The following is a 13,150-nucleotide window of genomic DNA, read 5'->3' as shown; positions in this document are numbered from 1 at the left end:
TCACACACTCTACGATGGACAATGGATGATGGTGGTGGATGATGGTGATATGGTGGTGGTGGGTGGTGGATGAAGTGTGAGAGAGGTGGTGTGCCAAGGGATGAGAGAAAATGAAGCCAAGCTCCTCTATTTATAGGCTGAACAGAAGGCTAGACACGGCCCCGTGTCCGCTGGACACGGCCCCGTGCCCGTCTGACATTCTCTCTCTTCATTAATTGTAATTGCGAATTACAATTAATGCGCCTGCAGCACTCTGACCACGCCCCCGTGTCCGCTGGGCACGGCCCCGTGGTGGGCAATAGAAGCTTCTATCACTTTGTCTTTTCTGCCAGGGCTGACCATCCTGGACACTGCCCCGTGCTCGCTGAGCACGGCCCCGTGTTGAGCTGGACACGCCCCGTGTCCGCTGGACACAGCCCCGTGTTCAGCTGGGCACAGCCCCATGCTCAGCTGGGCACAACCCCATGCTCAGCTTTCTTCTTGTTTCTGCTTTGGGAGATGCTGTCGAGGAGTCGGGCATGCCACATTTCTTCCTTTTCTTTGTATTTATGTTGGATTTGGCTGCATTTTTGCTTCTTTTGTTCATTTAAGCTCTTTTAACCCTGAAAATACAAAAGGAAGACAAAAGTACACTTTTTCCAACATTAGTACTTAAAAAGGGTTAGTTTTATGGCTCATTTGATGTAATTTATATGTTGCATTTTACTCACATCAAATACCCCCACACTTGAACTTTTGCTTGTCCTCAAGCAAAACTCTTTAATATGTGGCTTACACTCCCAAATGGAATGGGTAGAAGAGAAGGTTTTGGGCTTGTCTTGAGTGTCGGGAATCCAAGATCTTTATTGGGTTTTATTTTTATACTATTTACAATCCTATTCGTTATGATTTATTTAGAACGTTTCATAAGATAAATTATTTATTTGGGCATAACATGCCTTTTTAAAATTTCATTTATATACAAGTTCACATACCTCACGGGGGATCACTCAACACTCGGCCGAAGGTGTATTTTTAGTGAATCACTCGAGAGCGGCATGGAACTTACGCCTTCCATAGGCTTGCCAAGCAATCAATCCTCCTCCTTTTTAACTTTTTACCTTTGTAAATATCAAGAGGACTTTTTGGGTGAAGGGTTAGGCTTGGGCTAAAGGTGGGTGGTTGGGTTAGTGGTTAGTAAAAGGACGAAAAGCGTAAAAAGCGTCGGTTTTCGTAAAACACTTTGTTTTTTTTTTCTTCTCTTTTTTTTTCACTTTTTTTTTTCTAATGAAGCATTTTTCAAACAAGGTTTCTTTTGATGAGCTTGTTTGTTTATTGCTAACTTCATCTCTTTTTTTTTTCTTTTTTTTGTGTCACAAGAAAACCGAGCTTTGTTACTAAAATAAAGGGTTTAAAATGAAAAAGGTTTTGGTGGGTAAAGGGTGTTTGTTTTGGGGAAAGAAACGAAAAGGTTTAGGCTCAAAGGGGTTAACTAGGGGGATTTTTGGGTAGGTGGTAAAAAAAAAAAAAAAAAAAAAAATTAATGGTGTAGAAATAAAAAGGGGTTAGTCCTAATGCCTCCATCATTTACTTACTCGGGTTTAAGTTGGTAAGGACCGGGAATGTATCGTCGTGGCAAGTTCTAGAGTCGTAAGAACCAAGCGGCTATTCACACAAGAAACGAAAAATGAGCATTTAGTTTAAAGATGTATATTTGTATGCTCAATAAAGGCTCAAAACTCACTTTTGTGGGAATGGGTTTTTATGTGATCAAGTATATATAATCAAATTTTAACTAAGATTGTCATGCCGTTTCATAATCTTCTTATTTGGTTCTTTTTATCACGACGCTATCGGTTGTAAATTTATAAAAATATAACTTTTTTAGAACTTGTTATTCCCAAATTAAACCAAGACAAGTAAAAAAAATGAAAAGTTTTTGAAAAAATTTGGGGTGATTAGCGGTTCCAATAGAGTTTTGTGTAAGGCTTGTTATTAGGACTTGCAAAATTCAAGGTTTTAGCATCCCCCCCACACTTAAATTACACATTGTCCTCAATGTGTCCCAAAAATAAGTTTTTCGGTTGATTAAAATGTGTAAAAGTGGGTTAAAAACAAGATTTTATGGTACTGGGTAGCTGAACACGGGGTGGTGTTGGCTGAGCACGGCCCCATGTCCAGACTGCCAGTACCAAAAGTAAACAGAAGGCTGGGCACGGGGGCGTGTTCAGTGAGCACGGCCCCGTGTCCAGGTACCTGAACTGGGCATTTCTGCAGATTTTTGGGCACGGGGGCGTGTTGGGTGAGCACGGCCCCGTGCTGAACTTGCAGTAATGAAGAAAAATTGTCGAGAGGCTCTGTTTTTGCGCATGGGGTGTTGGTTCAAGCTTCCCTTAGTATCCTTCACCATCCCGAGTGTGTTTTATTCCTACAAATTAAAACTAAACTAGAAAGCATAAAAGTTAAACTAATCTAAAACTAAGGATAGTTCCGCGGAATGCCTCCGTGGTGCGCCACGTTTATAAGGGTCCTTGGCTAGACCCTCCTTATCGGGTGGTTCAGGCTCATCTTCAATTAGGGGGTCATCATTGCCGATTGGATATTTCATTGATCGCTCAAGATCGATACTCTTTTTAAATGCCCCTAATTGAATAGATAGATTATTGTACCTCCGGTTTTTCAAAGCTTCGTGTGTTTTTACAAAAGGTCGTCCCAACATTAGAGGAGCGTCATCATGGATGACAAAGTCTGTTGGGATTACCATTTGATCTGTTTGGACCAAGATATCCTCAACTACACCGATTGATTTTATTACTCTCCGATTGGATAGAAAAATGGGTATTTGAAGTGGAGCAAAATCACTATCACTTAATTTTTCAAAAATGTAGTTAGGCATTATGTTAACACAAAGATCTTTATCGATGGTGATATTGCTAATAAATGAATTTTGAAAGAAACATGGAACCGGTGTAATGTTAATTTCAAAAGGATCTTCTTTTATTAGCGAGGTTTGATCATTAGTTAACTTAACACTTACTAAGTCTTTGATTTTAGCACTAGTGTTTAACTCTTTTAAAAACTTAGCATGAGGGGTTATTAAACAATGATTTTCGAAAGTAGGTGACAAGAGGTTAATTTCCTCAAAATTAGACTCTTCTTGAATTTTAACGTTGTCGGCCTCACTTTTTTCGTTGTTTAACTCATGTGTCTGTTTTTCACTTTCTTGTTCTTCCATTTTTACACTTTCAACTATCTCTACGTTATTATCATTTTTTAACTCTTCTCTTGCGCGGGATTCCTCTTCCCTTGCGCGAGATTCTTTTATGCAACGTTCGATAGTTTTAAGTTGTTCTATTATCCTATTAGTTACTTCGGTGAGATTGAAAGAATTTGGATCCTCAAAGCTTGAATCCGGTTGCTCGATCCTTGGTTCCTCATAATACTCATATGAAGTAGATGGTTCACACCATTGTTCTTCATTGTAAGTATATGATGGATAAGGGTCGAAACTTTGTTCTTCATAGTACTCATATGAGGTGGGTTGTTCACGCCATGGTTCCTCATAATAAGAGTATGAAGGTGGTGGCTCATATCTTGAGTCCTCAAAGTATGAGTATGAAGGCTCATACCTTGGTTCGTCAAAATATGAGTATGAGGGAGGAGGTTCATACCTTTGGTCTTCATAGGATGTGTATGAAGTTGATGGCTCGTACCTGGGCTCCTCATAATGGTTGTATGAATTGGATGGTTGATATGAGTTATTATATTGAACCGAGCGTGCGTTACGACAACTAGTACAATAATTACCTCTATAATCATCCTCATCATAGGTGTAGTTGTAACCTCTTGAGTATTGATCCATAAGAATCACTCAACAGATCACAACTGAGTCTCGGGACCAGAAAACAAAAAATAAAGACGGAAACAGAAGCTGGACACGGCCCCGTGTTGGGTGAACACGGCCCCGTGTTCAGGGTCTGTATCTGGGCGTTTTAATTAAAGTTACTGGTCACGTTGAGCACGGGGGCGTGTTCAGTGAGCACGGCCCCGTGTTCAGACTCTGTATCTGGGTATCTACTCTAAAATATGCAGCACGGGGGCGTGTTCAGTGAGCACGGCCCCGTGTTCAGGCTACTGTAAATGCAAAACTAAACTAAAATGCAGAAAAATGCGCGCGTTTTGAAAAGGTTTTGAAAAACTGATTAGGCCGTTGATTTTAAGCTTTCTTAAAATCCTTGTGTCCCCGGCAACGGCGCCAAAAACTTGATGCATGTCGGTGTGTATATATTTTTAGATATATTTTTAAGCCCTTTTTACACTTTTAGCCAAGTTTTAAATTTATAAAACACGATATTTACTAACACTAAACACACATATGGGCAAGTGCACCCATCGTGGACGTAGTATAGTGTTGGTAAGATACCGAGGTCGTCCAAGGACACAAGAGCTTTTAATACCGGTTTATCCTCAACGTCTAATCAAATCAAAAAGTTAGAAAAATGTTTTAAACTAAGAAAAATAAAAACTAACTAAATGCTGAAAAATAAAATAAAATAAAAACAGATAGACAAGATGAATCACTTGGATCCGACACGTGTATTAGTATAACCTTTGATTATTTTCGCACTTTTGCACTTGTTTAAGAGATTATCTTAGTTATTGTAGTAGGCCCCTTTTTCGGAGGTGACGTTACCCTCAACCCAGTAGTTTGAGTCAGCAAGGATACAATCCTAAAGGGTTGGATTATTGAAAGATAATGAATTAAGTTATTAATGCAAATTATGGTAGGCCCCGCTTTTGGCGGCGACGTTACCCTCGGCTAAGTAGTCTGAGTCAGCAAGGATACAGTCCTAAATAGCCGGGTTATAGTATTAATAGTAGTTAGCTTATGAGGGGGTCAAAGAGTTTGGATCCCCGCCATCCAATACCTATGGGCATTGAAGGAGATCCTACTAAATTTGACCCAGGTCCCAAGCAGGACCTCTAAACGCTGAACAAGGGCAAGACCTTTACCAAACCGTTCCCTTAACCCCCGACCAGGTAGCCAACATACCTCCATATAGACCGTGGAGATATGAATGGTGAAAATCTTTTATTTTATATAGACAGTAAAATAATGCCAAGACACCACGGACAAACGATAAGGAAAGATCACCTTCAACATAAGTAACTAGTTATTAAAGTCATTAATACAAAACCAAATAAAAAGTGCAAAAGATTAAAAATAAAAAGTATTATACTAAACACTTGTCTTCACCAAGTGATGTAAGAGACTTAGGCAAACATGGCCTTGATTGTCAAGAACTCTTACGATCAATCTTGGATCCCGAGACGACTCACACACTCTACGATGGACAATGGATGATGGTGGTGGATGATGGTGATATGGTGGTGGTGGGTGGTGGATGAAGTGTGAGAGAGGTGGTGTGCCAAGGGATGAGAGAAAATGAAGCCAAGCTCCTCTATTTATAGGCTGAACAGAAGGCTGGACACGGCCCCGTGTCCGCTGGACACGGCCCCGTGCCCGTCTGACATTCTCTCTCTTCATTAATTGTAATTGCGAATTACAATTAATGCGCCTGCAGCACTCTGACCACGCCCCCGTGTCCGCTGGGCACGGCCCCGTGGTGGGCAATAGAAGCTTCTATCACTTTGTCTTTTCTGCCAGGGCTGACCATCCTGGACACTGCCCCGTGCTCGCTGAGCACGGCCCCGTGTTGAGCTGGACACGCCCCGTGTCCGCTGGACACAGCCCCGTGTTCAGCTGGGCACAGCCCCATGCTCAGCTGGGCACAACCCCATGCTCAGCTTTCTTCTTGTTTCTGCTTTGGGAGATGCTGTCGAGGAGTCGGGCATGCCACATTTCTTCCTTTTCTTTGTATTTATGTTGGATTTGGCTGCATTTTTGCTTCTTTTGTTCATTTAAGCTCTTTTAACCCTGAAAATACAAAAGGAAGACAAAAGTACACTTTTTCCAACATTAGTACTTAAAAAGGGTTAGTTTTATGGCTCATTTGATGTAATTTATATGTTGCATTTTACTCACATCAGTTGTGACGAGCCTTGGAGGTCTACAACGTTTCCTATGGTCGAGCCATTGATGTTTTCGTGTACGCCCAAAGTAATAAATGCAGTTGTGACAAGAAATTTGCATAAAATAAAGGTAGCCAAACACTTCTTGTATTATAGTAAATGTGTTGGCAGTTCGCCCTTTTACGATTACATAGTTGTTTTACATGTAACACTTTCGGAGTTGTTGAGCATTCCAGGTTCGTGGAACCTCTTTGTTGTAGATGGTGCGCAATTTGTAAGCTCCCTTGCCGAGTACTACATCGATTACGTATGGGCCTTCCCATTTGGGAGCCAATTTTCCGGGCTTTTCTGCGTTGGAAGCTTCATTGTCCCTTAGGACATAGTCCCCTGGGTTAAAAGTGCAGACTCGGACTCTGGAGTTGTAGTATTTTTCCAGCTTTGTTTTGTACGTGGCCTCGTTGATTGTTGCCATCTCTTTCCGTTCTTCTAGGAGGTCTAAATCAATCCTCCTTTCTTGGTCGTTGTCGATTGAATTCATGGAGAGCATCCTTGGAGATGGCAGCCCGATTTCTGCTGGGATAACAGCTTCAGACCCATAGACCAAACTGAACGGCGTTTCACTATTGCTTGTTTTTGGCATTGTTCCATGGGCCCACAGTATGCTGGGTAGTTCGTCGACCCAGCCTCTTCGTTTCTCGCCAAGCCTTGCCTTTATGCCATCGACGATGCTTTTGTTGACTGCCTCTACTTGACCATTCCCTTGTGGGTGCGCAACCGAAGAGAAGGTATGTTCGATGTGTAATTCTTTGAACCATCGTTCGAGGTCGTCTGCTGCGAAGTTAGTTCCGTTATCGGTGATGATCCGGAGGGGTAGGCCAAAACGGCATATGATTTGTTCCCATATGAATCTCTTGACGACTGCCGAGGTGGCTGATGCGAGTGCTTTCGCCTCTACCCATTTGGTGAAATAGTCGACTGCGACTATTATGAACTTGACCGCCCCTGGAGCTTCCGGGAAAGGACCCACCATGTCTATGCCCCATTGTTGAAAAGGCCATGCGGTGGTCACTGGTACTAGTTCATTTTTTGGACGCATGGTCTTTGGCGCATGTCTCTGGCAGCCACTGCACTTCCTCAATTCTTTCACGGCATCGAGATGCATCCCGGGCCAGTAGTATCCGGCATTCATCACTTTTGCCACCACCATTCGAGGCCCGGCATGAATACCACAAATTCCTTCATGCACTTCCCGGATTAGGTAATTTGCGTCTTCGGCGTCAACACATCTCAGCAGCGGGCCGAGATACGACTTTCGGTACAATATCCCATCTGCCATCTGATAGTGTTCTGATTTGTATTGGATCTTTCGCGCCTCGGCTTTGTTTTCGGGAAGTATCCCTGACCGCAAGTACATGATTATTGGTGTCATCCAGGACGTTGTTCCTGTCTGGATGACACTTACTTCCCTGAGTGGAACGGATGGGTTGCTCAAAACCTCTATGCGCACATCTTTTGCTAGGTGCTGGAAACTTGTTGATGCGAGCTTACTCAACGCGTCTGCCGGCTTGTTCTCGCTTCTGTTTATGTGGTGCACTTTGTAAGAGTAGAAGGTTTGTAGCAAGGTTTTTGCTTGGCTGAGGTAGAGTGCCATGACATCCCCCTTGGCTTCGTATTGGCCGTTTATTTGCCCTGCTACAAGCATGGAGTCAACATGCGCTTCGATGTGTCGGACCCCCATTTTGATTGCCAATCGTAAGCCAGCCAGGAAAGCTTCGTACTCTGCTTCGTTGTTTGTGCTTTTAAAATCTAGGCGTATGGCGTATGTGAACTCGTGTTTATCGGGGCTCACCAGCCTTAGCCCTGCGCCTGCTCCGTCTTCGTTGGATGCTCCATCGGTATATAACAACCATGGCTTTTTTGTTTGCTCTTTCTCAGCCTTTTCCATGGCTTTGCACTCTCTTTCTTTGTCATCTGGGACTTCTGTCATAAAATCTGCCAAGACTTCTGTCAGCTGGTGTCCAGGCGAACACATCCATATTCTCATGTAACAACTTCTTGAGCGCTGCGCGTGTAAGATCGGACATCGCTGGTCCCAGGGTAACTGTTTGTTCTGGGTGAGCGCTGTTCAACACCCATTTTTCTGCCTCTGCGCGTGGCGCTGGTTTACTTGCTTTTGTAGGCCTCATTTCATCTGTTGCTAAGACTTCCTTGCTTGCTGATATTCGCTAATTTACACATATTTTAGTCCCCCGTTTTACCCCCATTTTATGCGTTTTCAGCCGTAAAACCGTCATTCGGATACTTAGTTATCTACATTTTTGTTTACAGGCCTAAAACAGCATACCAGACAAGATGATAGCGAAAACGAGGACTTTCCGGACAAAACGACAAGGCTGCGAAGATTCTGTGAAGAAAACTGACCTGGGCGTTTGGCACGGTCATGCGGCCATATGCACGACCGTGCATATCCGACAAACCAAGAAGACCCGGCAGTGAACCAGGCGTGCAACTCACCGTGCAAGGCACTGCAGGCAAGCCCGATATGGAACGACCGTTCCCAATCAAGAACGGTCGTGCGGATCCGACATCCCAGGAACACCTCGGAGCTGAACGACCACAAGTCAAGGCGTGCAACAAAATGCCGGTGTGGAACGCCCGTGCCAAGTCTGGAACGCCCGTGCGTGACCGAAGACCAGTCAACGATCTGTGACGTCATGCAGTACGGTGGCCCACCACCAATAATGCTTAAAGTGCACGGTCGTGCGATCGGGAGAACGGCCGTGCAACTTCGAAAAAGCATTTAAACAGAACAGAACCATTTTAGTAGTAACTCTGGACATTTTGGGAGCTCTGCAGGCGATTTTGAGGCTCCGAAGGCTGCTGCTTTCACTCGGATTCAAGCCACATTGCCCGGTTTTGCTCATTTACTATCCAGATTCTCATTCTTATGCTTGTTTATGGTTTGGTTTCTCAAATCTTTCCATAATTTTGTTATGTTTCAAGCATTTAGACTGATTACTATGTATTAATGTAAGCCTTTGGGCAAAAACACAACAATCCCTTGCTTGATTATAATCATTAGTATGTTAATCTATGTTTGTAATGAAATTTAGAAGTGTTTTCTATGATTATCTTTGATGATTAGTTTGCAACCTTGTTATTGATATTGATTTCTTGATTATAAGTAATTGTGTTGGATGATTGGTGCTTGGTTAGGTAAGATAGTTGAAAAATGAAGCTTATTTAATCATGTATTAGTAAACTTTTAATTTGGTTAACTAGTTTAACTTAGTTAAAATGTAGGCACCATGATACTCTAACGGGTTAGTGGTTTAATAAAATGCAATTATTATTAATCAAGAGAGCTTGCCCTCACGGAAGGACTCTAACGGGTTAGATGGTGTTGTTACGAATTCTTGCCATGATTTGTTAGCTTAGTTAGTAGTTTCGGCCAAAATTGCTATCTTGGTGAATTTATGTGCAAGATTTGTAAAATGAACTCGGTTGTGATTTAATCTAGTTTATGCTTATCTCGGTGGTTGCATTGTGTTTATCGGTGTTGCTTTCCTTGATTAAGTGAGGTTAGAAAACTCCTAACGGATGACTAACTTATTTTTAGGAGATTTTCATAGACATTTATCAATTGCACGTTAAAGAACAATTTTAGGTGGTTAAAGTGTGTTTATCGTTTTAACTTTCCGAATGGTTGTCATGTTAGGATTCCCGAAAGGGATACTAATTGTCTCGAAATGGAAAATTGACCGAATGCTTCTAGTGCCAAAACTGACTTAGTTAACATGCTGTGGGTGTGTATTAAGCAAGGCTATTTATATATAATCTACTATGTTTTATAAGTTTTTATTTATGCTTACTTTAGTTTAATTAAAACCAATACCATTTATGTTTTTACCGGTAATTTAGTGGCAAAGGTCTAGTATTATTTCTCCGCCCATTTCCATGGATCGATACTTGGTTCTTACCGATACTTTACTACATATATGACGGGGTACACTTGCCCTTTCGTGTGTGTTTTGATGTAAAAGTAATAATCACTTTTATAAATATAAAACCAATTCGTGTGTAATTTCATTGTAAAAATATGTGTAGTCACGCACGTACCAAGTTTTTGGCGCCGTTGCCGGGGAATGGCGAGTTTTAGGAACGACCTGAGTCATTGTGTTATCGGTGTATATACTTGTTAATATTTGTGTATATTTTTCATGATTAATTATTTGTTGATTTATTTGTTAATATTTCTTGCTTTTAATTCAATTTATTCATTTTCGTGATTGTTTTGTACACTTGTAAATTTTTATTCTATTTATTTGTTCAAATCCGGATTTATTTATTCATTTATTCTTTGAGTTTTCAGCTCTTAAAAATCATTCTTGTACTAGCCGATTCGATTATTTTCGTTGCTTTAATTTTTATAAAAATTTCGGCCCATTTTCGGATTTTTATAAATTTTACAGCCCATATTTATACATATTCTGCTTCTATTCAAAAAAAAAAAACAACATTATTTTATTAATAAAATATTCATTGTGTCAGTTTTTCGTTTGCAGGTTGATGTCCTCAACTCCCGCGCCCGCTATTTCTGAGCCGACTGAAGAACCAGCGCATAATCTTAGAAGAAGTAAGAGGCTGCGCGAAAGGTCGCTTGTCGTTGCACAACGCATAGCAAATGCAATCGACGAGCAGGTGATTATCTCTGAAGACGAAAGCTCAGGGGACGAGGAGAGAGTCGTCATGGCGGACGACGACCGACCGCTGAATGAAACAAACCAGCCCGGAAGGGCAGGCCTGGAGCCGAGTATCCTTCAGCCTACTATAGATACTCCTACTTTTGAAATTAGACCTAGTATTATTAATATGGTACAAAATTCTGTACAGTTTGACGGACGTGAGCATGAGGATCCTGGGAGACATATCGCTGCTTTTCTCGCTGTCTGTTCGACATTTAGGATTACAGGTGTTTCGGAGGATGCGATTCGGTTGAGGTTGTTTCCGTTTTCGTTACGTGACAAAGCTAGAGCTTGGCTTATGTCACTTCCTGCCGGGTCCATCAGGACCTGGAATCAGTTGGCGGAGCAGTTTATGCAGAAATATTTTCCGCCTGAGAAAACGAACAAACTACGGAACCGGATTGTTTCCTTTCGCCAGGACGAGGGCGAGTCGTTGCATGCAGCTTGGGAGAGATTCAAAGATTTGTTGATTGATGTGCCACATCATGGCTTCTCCAAGCGACAGCTGGTTTTGACGTTCTATCAGGGGCTCAGCTATAATACGCAAGAGCGATTAGACGTGAACGCGGGAGGCGATCTTGGAACTAAGACGCCGACTGAAGCGTACGATATTATAGAAAAAGCTGCGTTGAAATCCAGCTCGCGTCGGGATGGAGATAGAGGTCGATCATCCTCATCTCGCTCAGGAGTTCATGCTGTAGACGACTACACGGCCATTACTGCACAACTCTCGGCTCTTACATCGAGATTCGACAAGTCCCAAATGATTGCGCATGCTGGCTCGGGATGTGACCAGTGCGGAGTGTCACACGAGCCTGGGGCATGTTTTCAGGGAGTTGTATATGAGGGCCACGAAGAGGTAGATTTTGTGAGTAATCAAGTGAGGCCGCAGAACAACCCGTACAGCAACACCTATAATCCCGGTTGGAGAAATCACCCAAATTTTGGGTGGCGAGCGAATGCAGGAAATCAGAACCCATTGGGGTTCACTCAGCGTGCTCCAGCGCCTCAGCAGGGTCAGCAGTACCAGCAGTACAACCAACCCTACCAGCAGCGTCCATATTCGTACCAGAATCAGGGCACTGGGAGTAGCTCCCAGCAGCAGGCCCCTCAGTCTAGTTCCAAGCTGGAGGATATGATGGCTCAGCTTCTCTCTAGCTCTGAAAAACGATACCAACAAAGCGAAGATCGTTTTCTGGCTAACGAGGGAGAAATGAGGAGTCAGAAGGCCTCGATTCAGAATATCGAGAATCAGGTTGGTCAGCTCGCACAGATGATGTCCAAAAGACCCCCAGGCGGTCTTCCGGGTAATACAGAACCAAACCCGGGTGGACACAGGGATGTGAATGCTGTCATGACCAGGAGTGGAAAAACTACCGGACCCGTCATATCGGACTCAGTACCAATCACTGAAGCGGTCCCGACTGACACACCGGACGAGGTGCAAGCCAGGCTACGCCCAGCAAGTACAGCACAAGTCCAGGAGCCGGTCAAAGATTACACTCCTCCGGTACCTTATCCAAGCAGGCTGAAGAAGCAGAAGAATGAAGAACAATACGGTAAGTTCCTAGAGTTGTTTAAGCAACTACACATCAATATACCGTTTGTTGAAGCCTTGGCCCAGATGCCAAAGTATGCGAAATTCCTTAAGGATATCCTCTCGAATAAACAGAAGCTCGAGGATATATCATGTGTGGTGATGAATGAGACTTGTTCCGCCGTTCTGCAAAACCGTCTGCCCACGAAAATGGGAGATCCTGGTAGTTTCACACTCCCGTGTTTGATTGGAAACATGTCTGTTAGCCATGCGTTGGCTGACTTGGGAGCGAGTATTAACCTTATGCCATATAAGGTTTTTACTAAACTGGATCTGGGTGAGCCGTCACCCACTAGGATGAGCATTCGGTTGGCAGATCGCTCAATAAAGTATCCGCGCGGATTTGTGGAAAACATGCTAGTAAAAATCGATAAATTTGTTTTCCCCGTGGACTTTGTTATCCTTGACATGGATGAAGATTCAAGGGTACCTTTGATACTTGGACGTCCTTTCCTCAATACAGCGAGGACGATTGTTGATGTGGCAGCTGGCCAAATCACGCTCCGAGTGAATGATGAGCACGTGACATTCGATATCAAAAGATCGATGCAGCATCCGCAATGTCACGATGACAAGCTTTATTACGTCGACATTGTCGATGCATGTGTGTGCTCTCATTTTCAAGGTACTATTGACGAGATTGATTCGGACACACGTCTGTCGTGTGGGGACCTGATTGGCATTACGCAGGAGGGCCACGACTTCGAGCAGCCAGTCTATCAGATTGGTGACGATGGTTCCCAGAGTCCGGAGAGATTTCTTGAAATTGACCATGTGAAAAAGGGGGAAGCAGAGC

The sequence above is a fragment of the Helianthus annuus genome, chromosome 3 (genome assembly GCF_002127325.2).
Source record: "Helianthus annuus cultivar XRQ/B chromosome 3, HanXRQr2.0-SUNRISE, whole genome shotgun sequence".
NCBI lineage: Eukaryota > Viridiplantae > Streptophyta > Magnoliopsida > Asterales > Asteraceae > Helianthus > Helianthus annuus.
The sequence above is the reverse complement of the archived record's forward strand: the minus strand, read 5'-3'. Positions refer to the sequence as shown.